Source organism: Leuciscus leuciscus (assembly GCF_965113295.1).
Source record: "Leuciscus leuciscus genome assembly, chromosome: 17".
Lineage (NCBI taxonomy): Eukaryota > Metazoa > Chordata > Actinopteri > Cypriniformes > Leuciscidae > Leuciscus > Leuciscus leuciscus.
In genome coordinates this window covers 19,900,385-19,923,636 of record NC_138741.1, presented here as the reverse complement: position 1 = coordinate 19,923,636, position 23,252 = coordinate 19,900,385, and the positions used below count along the sequence as shown (strand labels likewise).

At 36.8% G+C, this 23,252-nt stretch overlaps 1 protein-coding gene across 3 annotated transcripts in view; it reads left to right on the top strand.

Annotated features, from left to right (window-relative positions):
* Positions 1 to 6,812: 6,812 nt before the first annotated feature.
* The window catches only part of chst15 (carbohydrate (N-acetylgalactosamine 4-sulfate 6-O) sulfotransferase 15), a 28,774-nt gene continuing 12,334 nt past the window's right edge, over positions 6,813 to 23,252 (top strand). Inside the window, exons 1-2 of one of the 3 annotated variants that reach the window (XM_082142227.1) lie at positions 6,836 to 6,939; positions 7,099 to 7,242. The gene's annotated coding sequence lies outside the window, so the exon portion shown is untranslated. Of the gene's footprint in view, positions 7,243 to 23,252 lie in introns of all 3 variants that reach the window. The other 2 variants (XM_082142225.1, XM_082142226.1) reach the window with 2 other exon arrangements.

Here is a 23,252-nt window from a genome sequence, read left to right as displayed (position 1 = left end):
TTTTTCCCAGAAAAGATTGCTTTCTTTATAGATTTGTTGTGTTGCATTCCCAATGTCTCCCCCAGGATTTCAAACATTTAGACTGAACGAGGAAATAATTTTATAGATAACAAGCCTTGGACAACAGCCCTCGTTTATCTTATCACACAATTACCAAGAGCAACATTTTAAAGGATTTTATATAATAAACACTTTTATTTAATCTTTATCGTAATTTTGCTACATTCCCCTGTTGACTCACCAACCGTGTAAGCTGAAAGAATAATCCAGCTGGGTTTGGATGATTACACATATTTTAGAATTTTATTAACCACTTGAGTATTCTTGAATATAATATTTTGTCCTCTGCTGACTGTAACCCTGCAGTTTGCAGTGTGTAAAGCATTACAAGTAACTTGAGTTACGTAATCAGATTACTTTTTTTAAGTAACGAGTAAAGTAACATATTACTTTTAAATTTACAGCAAAATATCTGAGTTAATTTGTTTTCCCATTTATTGACCTCCATTTCCTTCAGCCTAATGCTTATTCATTTCACTTTTGGTGTAAAAAGGGCCTTTATATTTAGTCAAAAATATAACTTTTTTTGTTATTAAAATCTATCAATCTATCTTTCATGACCCTGTCTTAGTTTTGTGTTTATGGACTCTTGTTTTGAAGTGTGTTCTGTTCCCATTGTTTCTGTGTTTACTTCCTTGTTCAGTGCCCTATGCCACCTTGTTTGTCGCCATAGTTACCCTCATTTGTTTGTCATAGTGATTCATTAGCTCCACCCCTTCCTTGTTAGTCTTACCTTGTGTATTTAAACCTGTGTTTCTTGTTCACTGTCAGTCGATGTTTTTCTCTAGATGCTCTTTTTTGTTGTTGTTGTTGCTTTCCTGGTGTGCTCCAGCTCTGTATTTCCTAGTTTACCCGTGTTTGATTTACATAATTTTGTTAATAGATCTGCATATGGCAAGGCTCATGTAGGCATATATAATCAAAATAAAATAAAATTATTGCGGAATGGTGAAGTGCTTGTGAACTGGGTAGTGAAAGTGCTTGTGAACTGGGGAGCTGACATTTTATTTTGTGGGTAATTTAAGAAATGAAAGATTTTTATTAAGGACCAGGACTTGTTCAACAGTGTGAGGGCAAAGTCTATTTCTTTTTTTTTTTTTTCTACTACCGAAGGGCATGACAGTCGAAACCTGCTCAAGGGGTTCGCGCTATTTTTGAATCTGAATACGAAGCACTCACATGACTTTGTGTGGAAACGAAGCTTCCGACATCACAGATCACGTGGTTATGGCAAAACGAATCAAGCTCCAATACTCTGCTTCAATGTATGAGATGTTTCGTTTTTTTTGGGATACAAGCTTCGAAGCACCTCAGTGCCGAACGTCACATCACTAGTACTTTTAATCTAGCCTGGTAATACCAGACTCTGCTACTTCGCTTTGCTTCGTAGCGAGAGTCTGGAGTTCCGTAATAGAAAAACGTTTTCTTTACCGCCTGGGGGCGCTAGTCTGAAGCTTAAAATCATTGGTTACCCGTAAGCCAATCACATAACGTTTGGTTATGGCGTGTGTTATGCGCATGCTCAGCCGCATCTAACTTCCACTGTAAACACATGTATGATGCGAAAACAAAACCATCGAGCGAAATACCGGAGTGAACATGGCTGTGAACGACTTTTGCAGATTATGTGAAGTAAATCTACGCATCCACGGTACAATCAACGTCTACGTCACGGCTCTCAGCCCGCCCTCTGTTCGTTGATTGGCCGGCTGTTTTCAGGCCGGAGGAAAACGGAAAGCTATGACGCGGTCTCAGACTGAGTACAGAAGCGAAATGAAATTGAGCGGAAGTACGAAGTCTGACGTAGTCAGGCTACTTTTAATCTACTCACAAAAATATAAAAAATATTTGGGATGGTGGTACTTCTACTTGAGTATATTTTTGCAGTCCTATTTCCCTAGCCCTAGGACCCCTAGCCACAATCAATATCATCTGTTTCTACTTTGAGACAAGACCCAGTTGTTCAATCTCTGATTCTAAGTTGAGAACAGACCATTGAACAAACATGAGGATGTGACAGTGTTATTCAAATCCCATTCGTTACGGCGAATTAAATTTTGATTTCCCAGAGGGCAGTTCTCTTTGAAGAGGTGGGCTGCTGGCACTGATGGCGACACGGAGAGATAGACAGAGAGCGAGAGAGAGAGAGAATGATTAGCTCTGAGACAAGTCATCGGAATCATGCTGCTGTAACAAACACACCAAATGACTGAAATATAAGAAAGCAAGCTAAGCCTATACAGAGCAGCTTTCCAAAAAATATACAAATTAACATTCCATATTTATACTACTGATCTTTACAAAAAGCAGAACTTTTACAAAAATCAGATAGTTGCATCACAAGAATGATGCTCTGCATTAGGACTCAAGTTTGAACTCTGACTCATTTTCCAGTCTTTGTCACAATCGTCTGAATCACTGTGCTATTGCTACACATTCACTTTATTGCAAAATATCAGTCAGGGGACTGACAAAGACAGAATTCTGTCAGTGTGTACAGTATATCCATATTTGAAAATGATTGCTTCATACAAAATGTATCATGCTATAAAAGTTCCAGAATAAAAAGTAAAACAAACAAGTAGTTGATGAGCCAATTCTGGACAAAATTTACTTCATTTCTGACAGATTTATGGCATTATGGGAATTTTACCAAATGTGCATATTCCCGCATGGCATAGTGCCTTTCCAGAGAAATAAGCAATACTGGGAAGTGAGAACGGATATGTGCTGATGAATCATGACTCATAACAGAGTTCTGCAGAAAGCTCAGCAGATTTTCTCACAATTCAAAGCTCAACACATTATTTTATTGTACATTGAATTGTAATAATATATTTTTGGACATTTTCAGCAACCAATAAGCTTCCTACTCTGCACTGTATATTTAAATACTCCCACAATCAGCACAGAAAATATAATAAAGATCCAAGATTTTGACTATTGAGTCAAGATAACTTTAAAACCAATGTTCAATCTCAGAATGTATACACGGGATTTAGCGTTCAGATTGCTAACTGACAGTCAGAATCAAGTATTCAGGACGGCGCATAATGAACTGAATTACACTTTGGCTCAATTCTTGAATTAGTTTTTTTCTCTCAAAACAATAAACTTTTGTTCACATCAGACTTGTATTTCTTATTGATTTGAGCACATTCCATGTGTTTTGGTACGTGTGCAAAAGAGTAAGTACAATTGTCTACAGTTTGCACATAACTAAAACCGATGAGTTGATTCTTAGTGAAATTGTCAAACTCTTTACAACTTCTAAACATTCTTTCATCATGTGAGCCATCACATGCAAAATGACTCATTCTGTTGTCATTCTTGCATTAGTCACACTTCTGTCACACATGCATTAACTGTATATTTCATAAATATATGACATGGAATGTTTATGTCTGTTATATTGGCAAATGGCCAGCTAAGAATCACAATCTTACTAATCAAGTTTGGAATCATATATATTGAGTTTGCTCAACACCACTAACATTTTTGAATTTAGAGGAATGCCACAACCCTAAACAGCAACAGCTAGCAGTACTATAAAAATGCATTTGTATTTATAGTACATTTATTTTTGTAGAAATGTGTTACACATAATCTGAAAATCCACAGTTGCGCTTGTTGGAAGAGCAATATGTAAGAATGTGTGGTGGTGTTAGGGGAAGACATAATAAAGCGTGTTTTAAATTGACCAAACTACTTGTCACGTGTCAGTGCTTGTTTGGACTTTCAGTTTGTGTTTTGATTTGTTCCTGTTTTCCTTTGTTCTTTTCCCACCACTCCTTTGTTTCTATGATTACTGTCATGATCAGTTCAGTTGTATCACCTGTTTAGTCATCATTGTCACCTGTATCACCTGTGTTCTGTTAATCTGTGTCATCTGTGTTTCAGTCTGTTCAGTCAATCTTCGTCAGATCTCCGTTATATTTAGTGTGTGTTGCAACCTGTTCTGCTGTCCTGTTTCATTACACTAAACCTTCGTTTTTGTAAATATCCTCGTCTCCGTCTGCCTTCCTGCAACCACCCCGTGACACTACGGTGAATTTTTAGTTTACGTGTAACACATTTCTTCAAAATAAATGTACTCTATAAATAAAAATCTTCATTTTTTTTGTGTACTACAGTATTGACTTTTCAGTCATTTTTAATTTTACCTAAAAAGCTCAGTGTGACACAAGTGCATTCAGCTAGACAAAACTGTTACTTTCTGAACTAGAAACTGAATTACACTTTCAGGTACAGTAGCCTATTACTGTAATTGGATTAAAATGGTAAAACGCATGTAGGCCTACATTTAATTAACTGCCAACACATGGCAGTGTAGTACTTAACCAGATACTGACTGCTACTTTTTATTTGGACCCCTGCCCCCTTTGTTCAGGGACTCATTATTCCATTTCTGTTCATCAAATTGTAGAATATTGTATGTTCATACAAATCTTTACACATGTTAAGACATTTGTTGGAAATAAAAGAAGTTGAAAGTGAGAGGACATTTCTTTTTTTGTTGAGTATGGTATATTGTCACCCCCCTTATTCAGTTTATCAAATGAAAAGTCTCTTCTCAAAAACTTCTGGACTTGATGAATACTTAGTACAGCTAATTACAGCTATATTTTGTAGAGACTCTTGGTTATTCTCTTATATTTGATGTCTGACAAATTACCATGACTGCAGTCTGAGTGCTGGAAAACAGAATAATCAATTTTGAACCAATCAATAACAATTATGCAATGACTTCTGTTCAAACTGCTCATGCTTCTTTTTACCACTGATTTATTTTGGCATCTCTACTGGAGTGAATTTATCTTGTGGGATAATTTTTTCCTCCCATTGGAAAAAGTATCTGTGGCCTGCCAAAGGTTTTGAGTTTTTAGTGTTATCATGTGCACGACCACTCACACCATAAATTTTAAAGGTCAACCATGGACTTTTGTGAATCCATCAAAGTGAAGAGGATTAAGGGGATGTTTATTTTATGCTATACGAGCTTGTAGATGTATAAAAATAACTAGTTCAGTGCAAAGCTGGTTCCCTTGGCAAAAAACCATTGCATCCTGAATGAACTAATAGGCTTGACCGTCAAAATGTTAACCAATGATGAGATATCACCAGTTCCAAGAAATTCAACACTCTGGAAATTTCCAAATACTTCTGTCACACTTTATATGAGGCATCTTTAAAGTCACCATGAAATAAAAATTGACATTTTTTTAATTTATTTTTTATATGGTATAGGCCTATTGTAATTTACTATAAATGATTTATCGTGCACATCATTATGCTTTTAAAATTTGCCCTCATAAACTTTATTACAAATAACTTCCCCTCTCTCTTGCAGTGACATCTGATGACGTGTTTACTGGCATGGGGGCGGGAAAACCTGTCACACATGAGATCAAAGCTATATAGCAAACCACGATAATCCAACAATCCAAAAATCAAATCCTGCCCACTATTTTTCTCGTCTGAGAAGCCATTTCACTTTGGATATACGCGAAGACTATATATATATAGAAAGAAAGTTCACTGCTATTACTTATGAATTGGAGAAACTGCAATGTGCAATATGGGGGAATACGTCCCGCCTTCTAAGTAAAAGAGAAAATCGTGAAATCGCGTACTGTCTCAGTAGGTAGCCTACTACATTTGAATTTGAACTAACTTTGCGACCATTAAAAAAGTATGTTCTATAGTATGAATGTGTGTAGAATGTAATTCGGACGTACTGCATCCGCCATGTTGTCATTATCATGTGACCTAAAAGCATCCATTCATAAATCCCCTCCCATGGCCTCATGGGATAGTAAAGTGTCCATTGAATGTGCACTTCAGAATCTATAGACAAATAATACTTGGTTATACTTTGTACAAAATACTATTGTATACTATAATGTATTTTGAAAGTATACTTTAAATACATTGTTACAATGATCATTTCAATATACTAAAGTATAATTATTTTAAAGTGTGTTAAAAGTTGTAGCCTATTGTGAAGATAGGTAAAAGCATATGCTAATATACTTTTAATTTATTTAAAGATAAAAAAATAAAAATTGTTAGTAGGCTATATTTGCAATGTAGGCTACTACTGAAAAAGGGAATATATTTCAAATACAATAAAGTAGACTAAAGGTTTGGATGCCCGAAATAGCTGCCTGGAGGCGTTGCAAATATGTCCGCCAAGTGAACAGATTTTCCTTGAAAGGGACTTTGATTTACGTCACAATAGTGAAGAAAAGACTTTTGCACTTTCTGTTCCATGCCGTTTTTATTTTTAATCAAAATAACTTCTTTGAAGACGTGTTTACTGGCACAAGGGCGGGATCAACTTGTCACTCGCAAACAACAACGATAACAATTAACGTTAATTTCATACAGAGGAGGCTACAGGTTGTTTTGCGGAAATGTCACCAAATTCACATTTACGTAGGCTATTCAACTCACTCATTGTTATAAAAGTTATGAATGTCATATTTTCACTGAATTAAAAAGGTTACCTATCCCTCCATGTTTTAATGTTTTAGTCCATTAAATAATTGCTCTTCTGTTCTGTTTTATAATTAATCTCAAGTAGATTGATTTCATAAATAGTTCATTGGTCGGACCACATCAGTAGTAGCAGCATGCAACGCATCTCTACTGACTGAACCCCTGATATGAGAGAGAGAGAGAGAGAGAGAGAGAGAGAGAGAGAGAGAGAGAGAGAGAGAGAGAGAGAGAGAGAGAGAGAGAGAGAGAGCGCATTTGTGCTTGAACAGAGACAGAAAGGCTTTCATCAACTCAGTCGCTCAGAAAGTTCTCTATATCGCGGACTCAAATGCAATCACAAGCGTTCAATGGAATATTAAAGCTGGACAAGTTGTCAAGGTAAGTTTTCTACGCGAGTAATATGAAGGTATTTTTGACAAGATTGTTCTAGGGTTTACGTGTTACACGTTGGAATCAGGCTAATAGATTACCCAAACATTAGATGAAAGCGAGGCGCTTTATAGCGATGCTCCGTCTGACACTGACTGGATGTTATAGCGTTAAAAAGATGATTTCTAAAACAAGTCCATTGAGAAACGCTTCGTAAATAGCGGCTGTCATCAGGATTTCCACACGCACAATGTTTCATTGAGATCGGATGGGATGCTGCTGTGACAGAAGATTCGCTGTGCACGACCTCAGGCAAGTTGAACGGCATTATTATCCTTACAAACATTTACCATGGTAACCACAGTTTACGCGAAAATACCATTATTGTTAGGCTACTCTAAAACCGTAAATTCAGAGGTCGGTTGGTAGGCTGCGAATTTTAATCTTTGTTGAATAGCATCAGATTAATTTCAATTTCAATGTCACCAAATATTTAGCTATTAACTTTTGTTAATAACTAAAGTTTGGTTGTGCATTTATACCACATTCATGTTGAGAGGTTGGTTGGATAGACAGGCACACACACAGAAATAAGGGAGACAAACCAGAATGAGGACAATATATATATATTTTAAATCAAACCAATATCACTCAACAACACACTTTTGCATTATATGATCATTTTCATGATAAAAAAAAAGCTTGACCAATTATGAGATATGATTAATAATTTTCACAGAATTTTAAAATTGACCAAATGTATATTGCCAGACATCATAATTGTGTTCCCATATGGTTCCCATAACCAACATTCATTTTAAACATATTTCTCCAGATCATTTTTTATCACATTTTTAGCTAAAGGGATTAATTTTTGTTTTAAAAAATAAATAAATAAAAGTTGTCCTCACCTCCACAGGTTTTAATCTTTGATTTTAATCTTAATAAAATCTTAATAAAATCAATGAATGTGAAATATTCTCTGCAAACATTTTGTGACATCAAATGGCCCGGCAATTAACTCTTTAATTTTTTTGATGGTGGCTAATACTAAGTTAGCAAGTATATTTGTGAATGCTTGGGGCCTGCTACCATGGTATTTTTTTGGAAGGGTAGACTATTGCACTTGAGCTATTTCTAGGTACCTACAGCACAATAAACACTTCCATAATCACACAGCATTTAACGCGATTAATTCATGTACATGTACAAGCAAACATATATGTACATATGGAATATATTTACTTTTTTTTATGCATTTGGCAGACGCTTTTATCCAAAGCGACTTACATTGCATTATCCTATACATTTATACATAGGTATGTGCAATCCCCTGGGATCGAACCCACAACCTTGCGTTGTTAACGCAATGCTCTTACCACTGAGCTATAGGAAAGCTTAGATATATAGATATATAAGATATATAGGCCTATGTAATTTTATTTTAATAAATAAGTCAGTCATGAACAATTTCTGGCCATTTTCCAATTGATATAGGCTTTATCCAGTTGCCACCATCCAATAAGCTCCACCCTTGACTGTGATTTTAGGAACAGGGTTTAGAATGAGGGAAAGAGACTGTAGGAATGTTGTCCTAGGAACAGCAGTGGCGATTGAGAGAAGAACACGTTTCACTTGGGTATCATGTTGTTGTTGGTATTTCCCCCATTAAACAGATAAGAAAGAAAAAATAACAGATGGATCTAGTCTTACATTATTCAACGACAACAGGTTACATCTACAATGTTGAAACCTGTTGAAATGCTGTACTGTAAAGCACCTGTTAATCAGGCTGTAGTTGGTAAATACTTATCAACAATACATTCCGGACAATTTAAAGTGAAGGTATATATATATATATATATATATATATATATATTTAATGTTGTAAGAATTTAAAGCGTTGCTCCTCAGGAAATTGCCATGGAGAGCTTTCATGTTTGTCATGGCTACTGCACTCTGGAGTGTCTAAGGCTGTGATGTATTAGTAATTGTTGGCAAAAGGAGTGTGTATTGAATGGCTGGAGAGTCTCTTCCTTAGAAAGACATTCACCAGATCATAACAGCTGCAGAATATATAACTCAGTGCTGAGTCAACATGCTATCCATACCAACAACCAAACCCTTCATCGCTCTGACCCACTGTCTGCCTACACACACACACACACACACACACACACACACACACACACACACACACACACACACACACACACACACACACACACACACACACACACACACACACACACACACACACACACACACACACACACACACACACACACACACACACACACACACACACACACACACACACACACACACACACACACACACACACACACACACTTCAGCTTCACATGGCAAAATAATAATAATAATTATAGTATGAAAGGTTTGGTTTGTGAAATCAATCATATTTTACCTCATAATACTGTACTTGTGTCAAGAAACAACCATTTTAGCTTTTCATTTTTCTTACAACAAAATTTGCCACTTTGATTTTTCCTTTTTAAACAAGAACAATTCTGTTTAAGTAAGTGGTTTCTAACTATATGTTACATTCGTTCACTTTGCATTATTATCTAACTGTCATATCGAAAGACTCCCAATGTAATGTTCTTATTACATGTCAAATTTTATGTGTCATGGTCATTGGGTAAATATTTGTTTATACACTTGGCCTGTGATTAGACAGAAATGGCTAAGACATAACATGGATTAGACATAACATTACATAAAACTATGCAACTTCTCCAGGAATGCCATAATAGCAAATTTTTTGTATAAAAGGTGCTTTTTTTATATACTGTTTCTATTGCTTTCAGCAGTGAGATGTAACTCAGTAGTGGTCTCAGGGCCTCTCAGACCTCACACTATAGGGCTCAAGGCCTTTATTAACATTTCTCTTCCTTTTTCTTCTGAGAGCCACAAAACTTGGCCAGACAGGCAGACAGATGCCCTTTGGCTTCTGACATGGAGCTGTGTTTGTGTGTGTGTATTTCTGTGAATACCTCCTTCCATGTGTGTGCATGGATTGTTTGTGTCCAGCCCCTGGCAAACCCCTTTTTATTTTTATTTTTTTTACAAAAAATGAAAGCTGTCCCCAATAACCTTTGGGGGAAAATAAAAGGGGATGAAAGTTGGAAAAAAAAAGCCAATGAGAAACAATTCAGTTATTTATGGCTCATGTCATCTGTTCACTGGCACGATTTATGCTCTATAAAGGCTCTCCATTCTCCCTTTTTGCAATTTCATACCCCAGCAAATCAGATATTACACATCTTTGAATTTTTATTAATGTGAGGCCTACATGAGAAAGAATGATCTTTTAAAAACTTTGAAAGTAGATTAAATCCAGTAGCCTACTGTGAGTTCATATCTCATGAACTAAGGCTTCGAGTCAAAAGTCCAAATGGTTGATTCCAATCAGTCCAATCTAGTGGTAGACCGATATATCAATATTTGGCATTTGTCATATGCCGATATGTTTTTTTGATTGGCCGATGTGTTGGAAGCGGGACTTTTATTTTGACGGGCGGCGCTGAGAACACCAGCGCCTGAAGAAGAGAGGCAGCACCTCCTGATCACACAGCGCTCACTCACGTTCTCCGTCTTCATTGGTTTACAGGGCCGCGGGAAGTGGGGGTGCTGGGGGTGCTGCAGCACCCCCTGTTTTCACAGAATTGTAAATGCAACGCATATGTTTGTTCATTAAAATGTATAAATTTTTAGCATTTAGTCATTTATTTGTAATAAACACTTTAAGTGGGCTATTTAAAAATTGTTATTTATATGTTAAATTATCTTTTTAAAACATAAGCGCAGAGTGTTACGTAATATTGTGTGTGTGTGTGTGTGTCGAAAGAATTTGTCCGCAGCTGCTCAAAAAAAAAAAAAAAAACGTCAAAAACCCCACTGTCAGTGTTTTGTAAGGAACAGGCAAATATGTAAAATATAGCAGGAGACATTTTAATTGTTTACTAATAAAACAGTTATTTTTTATGTCAGTGTCGGCTAGACAGATGAAGTTGACGACTCGCGATCTTCGCAGCGCCAGAGAGAAATGCACATTTCATACGAATTACATAAGCAGCGCAGTCTGTTTTCTTTCGTTTTGAATTGTTCTGCTTAAAAGTAGACATTTCAAGCTATCTATATGTCTCAGGTCTGTGAGGCAATAGGCTACCTTATAGGCCTACGCTGAGGTTCGCCAGCGCCTCCGTATCCTGATTATTTATTTTCTAATAGCCTATATTTAGGCTACTTCTTATTAAATCCAGACAATTTGTTGATGAAACATCGATTAAAATTAAGATACAATTAATACAAAACGAAATTAAATTTAAAGACAGGCTTTGTGCTTTCAGTTTGAGGTCTCTGTGAAAGTTTTAAAACATTATTTTAGTGCCGCTTTAGAGCGCTCACGTCCGTAACGGAGAACTGTCTGTAAAAAAAAATTATTTATTTTTTGTGAAATACATTTCTAAAAAAATGCGACTTAGTCCAGTGCGACTTAGGCTATGGATGTTTTTTTCTTCCCCGTGGCGCATTTTGTGACTGATATGCGACTCCGGAGCAATAAAATAAAAGGGACTCCGGAATAAAAGCAGAATCAATAAAGTCAAAAATGTGATGTGCAGTCAGGTTTGAGTGTGTGCGCGTTTTTTGAGGAGTTTTATAGTCTTGATATTGTTTCTTATTCAAAAGTGGTGACGCCCCTATCCTATTTCTGAAGGGTCATGTGACACTGAAGAGTGAAGACTGGAGTAATAGCTGGTGAAAATTCAGCTCTGCCATCACAGGAATTAATTTCATTTTAAAATATAAAAAAAACAGAAAACAGTTATTTTAAATTGTAATAATATTTCACAATATTACTTTGTTTCATGTTCATTTTCTTTATGGACATTTTAATTTGCTTGTCTTTGTTCCTATGCCATCATTAGTTGTCATGGGCTGTCTAAAATGTCCCCCTATACCCTTAAATATGGCTCAATTTGAGGGGACAGCCATTTATAGTGGTGTCCAAAACCACAGTGGACGTTATCGAGTGCACTCATTCAATCCCACAATGCATCGCAACTATGAGTGTACAACAGATGAATGCCCAATGGCTAGAGAATACCTATAATGCATTATGAGAGTCATGCGCCGAACAAAGTCCTGCGTTTGACCAGAAGACGGCGCCCGCAGCTAAATCATCCATCCATAGTCCAATGTTGCTACATTATAATAGCATACAGGTATAAATTCTATTTGAGGTGATTATTAAATTAAAGTTTATACTTAAGTTTCCTACTACTGGAACTGCCAGTTTGCCCTTGGTATGAGCTACCACGCATAGTATTGCATCAGTTAGGATAGCTTCAAGTTAGCATAGATTTATCTGTATTTAGTACAGTGGTCAGGAGGGTACGCAGGTGTAGTGTTGCTGGTTGCAACAACACTGCTGGACTGCATAGCTTTCCAGCAGACTTGGAAATTAGGCGCCAGTGGTTGCATGCACTTGGCCTGGAAGACCACAAGTTCCCGCCTAGAGCTCAAGTGTGCAACCTGCATTTTACACGGGATTGCTTCTCCAACGCAAAAGAGGTGGAAATGGGCTTCTCCACACAGCTCTCGCTGAAAAACGACACAGTGCCAAACGCTGCTCCTCCTGCATGGACTCCACCACCGCAAGCGGCGTCTTGATGTGAGTGATCATATATATTTTAATCATAATTTATGGTTAGGCTAAAATTAATCCTCTGGGGTCGACAAACGCGGCGGCGCATTTTGCTGGATTTTTTCACATAGCGGCAAAAAATGTATATGCCCACAACTCGATAAAACTCATTAGATGCATGTACTTTACGTCGTCTTGCGACCCTGTGAGTCACTCTCCATTTTAGAGTCTGACAGCAGCTGTCAATTAATCCGTCACTGCGGGTCTCAGGTGCCCAGGTGCCCCGCTCTCGGTTCGTCCCCTCTATCTCTGCTTGGGTCTGCCCACTTTTCCAGCATTTTTCAAATATTGCCAATGGGTGGAGTCAGGTTCTGACCAGGGGTTTAGTTACCCTTTAAGCCCTTCAGTTAATATCTGTTCATTATCTGGTGTCGTTTATATTGCGTCACATATTGTTACATTGATTTTTATGTTATTTTATTAAAGTTTGCTTGACTATTAGAAGTATGACTACTCTCTATTTGAAGTATGACTACTCTCATCTTCATCTTTGAGAACTAACTTGTGACAGAACACCAGACTAGGAAAGGATTTATAATGGATCATGCAGCCAAGTTTATTCTGCCATCTCTCCCAGTGCTCTCACTTTGATGACGAGAAGCTGAAATCGCTCTACTGGATTGGAGCGAACTATTACAGCCACCTCAACTAACCTGATTTGGGAAGAGGAACATGGAGAGAAGCCATCCTCAGATGTCTACAGTGCGTCTACCCCCAGTTAATGAAATCTCTTATGGCCACTGCAGACACACAGCCCACCCTCACCGCGGTGACAGAACCTGAGCCCACCACAGACCCTATGCCGGAGCTGATACCCAGCACAGACAAAGAGCCAGTGTCGACGCCCGCTACGGAGTCAGAGCCTGTGGGGATTTTAGTGGAGTTAGAAGAGGATGATCTCCCACCACTGATCCCAGGCAGTCCCAAATCTGTTTCACCCCCAATCTTCATATCTTCATTGCTGCTGGTTCCGATCATCACTAAGCATGGGGCATTGCTCAGCATCAGGACTGTTTCGTTGCCCAGTGCAAAGACTATGCCATTGATGAAACTCCTGCCATGCCTCCCACTCCTGCCTCCTCTGCCCAAGCCAGTCAGTCCTTCTACCCAAATTTGTTGGCTCTCTCCAGTCCCTCGTCTCCTCCTCTATTGGTTCCACCCTTCAAGTTGGATTTATCGTGGATCTTTTGGCCACCAGCTCTGCCTTTGAAAGTGGATACCCTGGCTTCGTCTCAAGCTTTTGATCCTGTTACTCCACCTTGGCCGTTAACCAGTTGGCTCCACCTTGGCTCCTTGCCCCCTTGGCTTCACCTGGGACCGTTGTCCTCACAACTCCACCGGGCTCCCTCGTCCCCCCGGCTGCAACTTGGTCAGACGTTGCTCTGCCTGCGCCATGGACTTCCGGGCCTTTCGCTGCACGTCGTCTCTCCCCCCCTAAGGATTCGATAGGCTCCGCCTTCCCTCCGGCTCTGCCCTGGTCCTCGGTCGCACATGAGTCGCCCCAGTCCTCTGGTACCCTGGTTCCACCTCAGGTGCCTGTCGCTGCTGCTCTGCCTTGGCCTCCAGATCCTGCGGTCTCGTCCAGTCCTGACATTGCCTCAGCTTCGCCCGAGTATCCAGATATCTTGGCTCAGTCACTGGCGGTCTGGCCCTGGCTCCTCCCACCATCTGATCCGCCTTGGTACACTCTCCTGCCACCTGCCCTGACACTCCCTTTGTGAAGACCTCTTCCTCCTTCTACCTCCGCATATACTGGACTTGTTCCGGCATCAGGAGCTGCCTTCCGGATGAGGGGAGTGGTCACGTTTTGGCTTTTTTTCACTTTCATTTTCTTTATGGACGTTTAGTTTGCTTGTTTTTGTTCCTATGTTCCTGCCACCCTTAGTTGTCATGGTTACTTTGTAAATATACTAAATTCAGCATTCGTGAGCATAATGTCTTTCAAAAACATTATATACCATTACCAACCCCACATTTTTCAGTAGTGTGTGTGTATATATATATATATATATATATATATATGTGTGTATATGCATGTATTAAATGTATTTATAAATAAAAATAAGTAAATACATTAAGATAAAATAATACAATTCTATAAATGTAATAAAAATGACAGCATTAATGTCAAAGTTAATTTATGTCATTTGAGATGCACTTCATCCATATGACAAATTGTGAACTTGATTTCTTAAACTGGAATCATTCTTTGTTGCGCTGGCCCTCTTTGCTTTTGCAGGACTCACAGCCACTGCAGTTGAAGTGAACCCCATGACAACAATGAAGATGTTTGACTAAAATATTTCACTCCACACTTCACCAATTGTTAATTGATAACCTAGTCAGCGAAATATTTGGCCATCCGTGGTAATATAAACTGATGTCGCCTCAAGCCATGTAGTGTATTTCAGACATGCAAACATTCCTACAAGTACAGAGGACCGTTAGTGCCATTGTGGAGTCATTTATATGCAGCATTAACTTGCATGAGTGCTTTTGCTAGTCTTAATGGTGTCGGCCTGAGTCGTATTAATTTCTTGTGTTGTGTTAGCCAGTCATAATGGTGTAAGCCTGTCTGAAACTGCCAAATAGGCATATGTGTCTGCCTGCTTCAGTGAGCTATAGTGAGCTTGTGTTAATGGTCTGCTGAGTTCAGTCATAAAATATTTCTGGTAACTCTTAAGTGACCTTGTGACATTTACTGTAATGTACGTGCTACTCAACCCATGCAATACTTGTTTCCTGTTTATTGCCTAATTGCTTAATTTGGGGCTTAAACTAATTAAATCAAAGACAGTGCTTTGCAAGGACTGCTTCAAGACTTTGATAGTATGGATTCTCACCAGAGAGATGAAAAGAAGCATGAGGGGAAGTAATTTTCAGGATGATGGCCCATTCCACTAGAATGATTCATCATGCAGGGCGCCTCGAGGGTTACGTTGCTTTACTTTTTGAAAATATGAATACATACATTAACTCTTACGCACAATCTATTCCTAAATGTTTTTTTTTTTTCATATTATAAGCTTACATAAGTGCATAAATGTAAAAAAAAAAAAAAAACTTAGTGAGCTGATGTAATGTAGGCTACTTCCTGGCTGCATTACTCTAGCTTCTGTATAAGAGTAAATCTGAGCAAAGTATTTCATTTATGCATATCCCTACCCAGTATTTGGCTCAGTGGCTTGCTCATCCTTTCATTCAAAAATAAAATAAAATAAAATAAAAAATAGATCTTGTTTTGCAGTTTTTCTGTGCATTTCTATGCTCTTGTCATCCCTAACATAGTCTCAGCCACAGACGGCACACCCACGGACCACCCACAGTCCACTTACTGACCGTCTGATGCATATTGGACACAAACCTGGAAAGTACTTTCACAATCTGGCAAGCTATTATCTGATTGGCTGGCCTTGTGCAGGTCAGGGCACGCATTTATTTTTTTATTTATTTTTTTTACTCGGTCCATCTGCAAACAGTTATGTTTACAAGTTACCAGATTCAGCAAGTGCTTTTTAAGGATTTGCCAACATTTATCATATCTTAAAAATTAATCTTAATATTCCATTTTGATTTAAAAAACAAATAAAAACTAAAATGAAGCTTTTTAAATGCTACAAGTTTAGGCATGTAAATTAAAATTTAAATGTAGACATCAGAACATTGTAACATATGGTTACACAATTTTAAAGTGTCCTTGTGTAATTGTACATACAAGTACCGAGTAATATTAGTTAAGTAGATGTACTTAGTATAGGGTTAGGATTAGGGTTTGGTTTGGGGTTAGTTGCATGTAATTATGCTTAATTTACTGTTATTACTAATATATATATATATATATATATATATATATATATATATATATATATATATATTCCCTCTTTTTTTGTTATAGTAAAGCAAACGAAGTCGGTCAGACATTCTCAGACTGTTCTTCACTATAATAAGCTGTAATAAGGACCAGAACTCTTTTTAATCAGAGATCTGGCTACATGAAACTATGCAAACCACAAACAGTGAGACATTGGCCTTCCCAGTGCCCCCTTCCCCCAATACAGTGTATTTATAGCACCTGCACTAGTGAATAGGTATTATCAACAGGCACAGAATTAGATCAGATTAAGTCCTAATATGATTTTACTTGAGGCGTCAGGCCCCCTGAGGCTCAGTCCTCAGTTCTGCTTTCATGTCTATTTGGAGCAGAAACATAAATATTGTGCACCAGTATCAATGGAGGGAGGACGGCCTCTGAATGGTGGGCTGAATGAGTTCACATCTCCCCCTCTCTCTTCTGGTCATCTGTGCCAGGAGCATTGGTCTGCTGCCCTCTTTAATGATGCATGGAACATTAGCCAGCCACTATCCAAAGATAGGACGAGGCCGATGGCATTCTCTGGTCAAAAGAGGCTGCATTGTTTGGGTTCAGAATAGCATGGTCTACTGAGAAAGGGGAGAACAAAGTGTGCTGTCTGTCGAGTTTGTTTTCTAAAATTGTTGCCACAATCGTAATTTGTGATTGCCACAAATTACATTTTTAGGTCTTTTATATTCAAGCACAATTCTCCCATGCATGCATGGAGTGATGGGAAAGCAGATGGCGTTAGAAGTAATATATACAGTACATACAGGTTTATTTGACTTAGTTTGACATTTTTAATCATACACTTTATTTACAGTATTATGTTCATTTAAAGATGGGGTTTTCAAATTGGGGTCAGGAGAGTACAGGTGGCTGCTGAAAAACTCTTTTTCATTAAAAATTTCAGTGAAGATACATACGATAAATAGATAGATAGATAGATAGATAGAAAAAAGTTTGAAAAAGTAAAAATAAAATTTATAAATGAGAAATCATGATTAAATTGCAAATAGTTTGTGAAAAAATGATTATACAGCATTTCTCAGAACAAATATAACTATTTTAATAAATAAATAAAAATTACTTCCAGAATTATTTAATTTAGGATTTTATAAGATATGTTATATTTAAATAACAACATGTTGTCTTTATAATATTAATGGGACTTTATACTGCACATGAAAATACTTTATACTGCCTTTATATTTTAGCAAAGGAATCTCTTGCACAGAACAAGGCTTTTACTAGTACTTTTACTAAACTATAAAAATGCAAAAAGATCAATGGAAACAAATAAAGGAAGGAAGAAAACAAGAATATATTGTGATAGGGAAAACCTTGTGTTAAGGAAAATGAAAGCTGCCTTCCATAACGTGCATTCGGGGGTGGAGAAACATAAAAGAATAGGATGAGAGAGAGAGAGAAAAAAAAAGCAAATGAAAAAAGGATTTTTGGAGTTATTTGTAGCTCATGTCTGTTCATTCGCACAACGGATGCTCTATACTGAATCTCCCATCCTTCTATATTCAATTTGTATCTCGACTCTTTATATCGCAAGTCCCAGGCAGCAGATCTAATTAAAAATCCAGTCTAATACATCATTTATTTATGAGATAAATTCAAGTGGCTGTTATCTGACAGAATATGCGTGACTTCGCATTTTTATGCACAACTGCACTGCTGACATTTGCTACATATTATCGTTGTGAATTTTCCTTGTGGATGGTAACAAAGAACAGGCTATTGATTAAATGGCAAGAGGAACTTGGATCTATTGTTGTACTGTCTGGGTATCTGGGACATAAAAGGTCTTGAAAGAGCTGTCCTGAGTTGCCCGTCAAGCACACAATAGCATTGTCAGGAAACACGTAACAGTTGAACACATGACCATGGAAGTAGTAGATATTAAAAAAATGTCCATTCTATTAGTAAAGTAAGTAAATTAGTAACACCACGAGTATCTGCATTAATTGATCTGATCATTCTGAAGTTTTCTTTTGTCTTTTTAATAAAAAACTATTTACATTAGTTATTTAATTCATATATTTTTATTTTTTTTCATTTAATATATTTTTTTTTCATTATTATATTTGTATGGAAGCTTGTTTCTGTCACTGAATAAAAAATAAAAAAGGTAATTGTGACTTTTTATCTAACAATTCAGATTTTTTTGCGCCATCTCTAACTTTTTCCCAGAATTGTGGTTATAAACTCACAACTGTGAGTTATAAAGTCTGAATTTTGAGATATAAACTTGCAATTCTGAGAAATAATGTGGCAAATCTGAAAAATTAAATATGAATTTAATTAATTCTAAAATCTGTGAAAGATACTGATGCATAATGGTGCAATCATCTTGATAAAGATGGTTCAATCCTTTTCTTTCTTTCTTTCTTTCTTTCTGGTTTCTGTCTTTCATAATCTAAGAAGTGTGTATTCACATAGGCTGCTGAGTGAAGCACCTGAGGGAACTTCTCTTTCTCTCATCTCTGTTGTTTAATTACACTTCTTTTCTTCTGCGCTACTGCTCTTTTCAGCGTGGATTACATAAACAGTTCTCCCCAGCTTCCTTGCTTTGGTGCTACACACGCTGCACCGAATAAGACATTAAAGCCTTCCATCAATGCAATGACAGCCTGAAATCAACAGCAAACCACATGCCCCATGTTTCAAGCACTGAGAAGCAAACATCTTCTTCAAACCGCAGAACAAATCTGCTCAACTGAACATGAGCCTGTCATCACATATACGTATGCTGCAGAATCAGAGAGGGAATAAAGGGGCACTGAGAAAGGCCTGCTTCAGCAGGAGTTCATATAACATCACCCATAAGCACATCTGTCTGCCAGATGGGTCCCAATTTATACAAGATGTTGCTAATAATAACTTCTGTATTATTTATGCCCTTGAATTTATCAGCTTAGGAAAAGACAAGTAGCATTTTAATGAAAAAAATTCAGGCTTTACTGACCTACTGCAATGATAAATACTAAATGCACAGTGCTATAATTTAGTGTCACGGTTTATAGTGAAAAAAATAATAATTTAGGCCCTGATTTAGTAAAGGTTTGCATAAATAAAAAACATGCAAACTTAACAGCACACAAAAATCATTGATACAAAATAGGATATCTTGTCAGTTAGTGTAGATTTGCCTTGATTCAATATGTAATTTGCGTGTCTCTATAAAAGTGCACAATCAAGGGCAGAGTCAATGCAAACAATTACATTGCACCTGCAAAGTAATTTGTCAAGTCTGAAATTAATTATGGAAGCTGTGTCTGCAAATTAACATGACTGAATGACAAGTATTAATCTGATTCAGGTTATGCACCAGCTGCCATCACTATGATAAAACGGAGACATTGAGACCAGAAAACACATAGATGTACCCAGTGCTGCTCGAATGGATTAATGTGATACAAATGTATTTCTATGCAATTGTTTTATTCAAAATTACATTTAGCACCCAAAATCATCACTAAATGTAATGCATTATATACAGCACACTTTATCTGTAAGAAAAAAGAAAAATGCAGTAATAGATGGCACGGTGCGCACAGAACCATTTTGAGACATTTTTGAAAATAATTTCTTTCTTTCTTTTTGTTTTCTTTTTTTGTTTTAGTAAATAAGCAAGTCATACTGGTTTGGAACAACATCATTTTGGGTGAACTGTCCCTTTATGGCAAGACACAACAGGCAAAAACATTCAGTCGCACAAATGTCACAGACATTTTTGGGGGATATTAAGAATACTATGCTGTCAGGCACACGCTGAGAATCGATTGAGAATTGATGTCACGGGCCAAATTTAAACATAAACTAAAATATATATAAAAAATTGTATGTAAAAAGGGCACTTATCAAGTCAGAGGCCAAAAGGGCATGCACTTGAGGACCACTTGGGGTCTGAAAACATTGCTTTTTCATGCACTGATCAATTTTGTGATTTTTGGCTATTTTGCTTCCATAACATGTATTCTTTCAGACTTGAAAGAAAACATCCAAAATATACATTTAACCCTCTGAGCCTCATCATTTTTGGGTCATCCTTGGTATCTTCACAGCCTTGAAATTAAACTTTATTTTTATTTTTATTATATTTTCAGTAATATTCTTTGATTATTATTTAGAATTGTGAGGGGATTTTATTCTAAAAATTAGGTTTCAATAAATGATTTCGGATTTTCAGATTAAAATAGTGAAGGCCTTTAAAATCTATTTTTTTTTTAAGTGCCAGATGGGGGCGTTAAAAAAATTACAACTTGTGTAATGCAATTTCTTTTATTAGGTTTTGCATTTAGATATATATTTAGACATTCTAAAAGGCTACTTTTTGTCTAGGTTTGGATTTTTTTTTAGATAAGTATCAGGTTTTGCATTATGATTACAATCAAACATTAACATTTTGTTATAGGGAAAACACATGGAAAGCATTTTTGTTATGTTGTAATATGAGTTCATTATATTAACCTATTTTTAACCTATTTACACATATCCTACTTTGTTAACTTATCACCATAACAAACCGCCTGCATTCACATTTAGACTTAATATATATATTTATTTTATATATTTTCAAATAGAGACATTTTCAAATGCTGCCTAGAGTTGACAAGGGAACTAGAACATCTGAGGTTTTTCCACAGTGTGACTATTAATTGAACTGTCACTCTCTTAGCTTTTTCTGGGCTGTGTTTGTCAGATGTCACATCCTTGTACCCAAAGCCTTCATTTATAATGTCTTGTGTCTTTCCTTTCAATTTCATTTGCAGACCATTTAATCAACGCTGTCATTGTCATTTGGGAAACAAATTTCATGCATGAGACCACATTGAGAAGCTTGGAATTGTTTTTTTTTTGTTTTTTTTACTTTAACCCAGAAATAAATTGGCTAAAAAAAAAAAATTGGCAAACAGAATAAGATTTTTTATTTTCATTTTTCAATTCAACTTTTCACTCAGATTGTTAAGCTGTTTATTTTATTTTATTTAAAAAGAAGCAAAATAGAAAAAAAAATGACCTCTGAATGTTGCTATGTACTGTAGTTGTCAAAATGTTTTTGTTGCGCATTTTTCGATTTATGTTGATATTTCAGCTCAGCTTTAACGCATTAACAATCATTGTGTGTAAACATGTACAGCTAACCAAACAGGTAACTAAGCCTTTCATTATGAGAGTCTATGAAAAGGTTGGGAAAAAAGAAAAAAAGAAAAAGAGTGATTGTATTAACAGAGAAATTTGACACTGTCACAATGCTTTGAATAGGTGACTTCAATGAATATGTAACTAAGTGCATCCATATAATATTATTCAGTTTGATGTAATCAGTATACTAATATAAGTGACTGACTGATGCCATTTCAGACTCGGCTCCACTGAGCTTCATTATCCGTCTCTATTGGCTGCCGCATTCATTCATTTCCTCTCACTTGTGCTGACTGTGGAATAGATGTTATCCCTGCATGTTTTCCCTCTATTGACACTGCACAAATGGAATGTGTACTTGTTAGTCTGTATGCGTGTTTGTGTTTGAGTGCGTGTGTATTAGAGGAGAATATAGATTAACTCAGGAAGAGATGATAGCGAGCGTTTTGCTTTCTGTGTCTTCTTTGAGCTGGAGAAGTGGATTGTAATTTCACAGACTCACTCACATTTAAAATCAAGAATGCATATAGATAGATAGACAGATAGATAGATAGATAGATAGATAGATAGATAGATAGAAATATAACACTTTAAAATGTTGAATGTCAATGCATTAGACATTTTTTTTTAAACCATTTGCCATCTGCAAAAAAAAAAAAAAACAGGCTTGTTCATCACACTATGTACATGTTCCACTGAAGTGTATACTTTTTTATTTTTCTAACTTTAGTTAGTGTGTAATGTTGCTGTTTGAGCATAAACAACATCTGCAAAGTAACAACACTCAAAGTTCAAAGCAAAGGAAGATAAATACATTTCTTTTAAAGAAATTGCTTTTTAAGGACTACAACAAATGGCTGGTAGGGACTACACAACATTCCTCCCGGGTTAGTGACATCACCAACCCTAAAAATTACATAAACCCTGCCCCTTTTGAGAAGAGGAAGAGTTTTTGTAGTCGAGCACATTTGTCGCTCTGCTAAAGCTGTCACATCCGTCTTTTCACATGCAATACAGTACGTAACACAAATGCAATATCATGTCACTAGGCATCTTACAACGGATCCCTCTGTGCCGGGAGCAGCAGCTCATTTGCATTTAAAGGGACGCACACGAAACTATGCGTTTTTACTGACCCTCAAAAAGGGTCACAACAGAGACACACTCTGGGGACAACAGAGACTTATTTTACACATTGTAAAAAGGGGCATTATACCACCCCTTTAAAGTTTACTTGGCAATACTCTGTTCCAAGTTCATTTAACTCACTCTTTGTTCGTAAAATTTAGTCATTACTCATTACATTTCAGTAAACAACACATTCGATTTCTTGTTTCACTTTGTAAGACTACATATCTACCAAATATAGGTAATGAGGTACCCAACCGAACACAGAGACCCCAAAGCTCGGTACACAACACACAATAAAGGTACCAGTGATAGAGTAGAGCACAGCAAAACAGCAAGTTGCTAATCCTAACAACCAAAGGAACGATAAAACTGTGTATACAACTAGAAAACAGTGAAAATGCAACCTTATTAATTATTCATGTCCCAGTGCATGATGGGAACACCAGTATC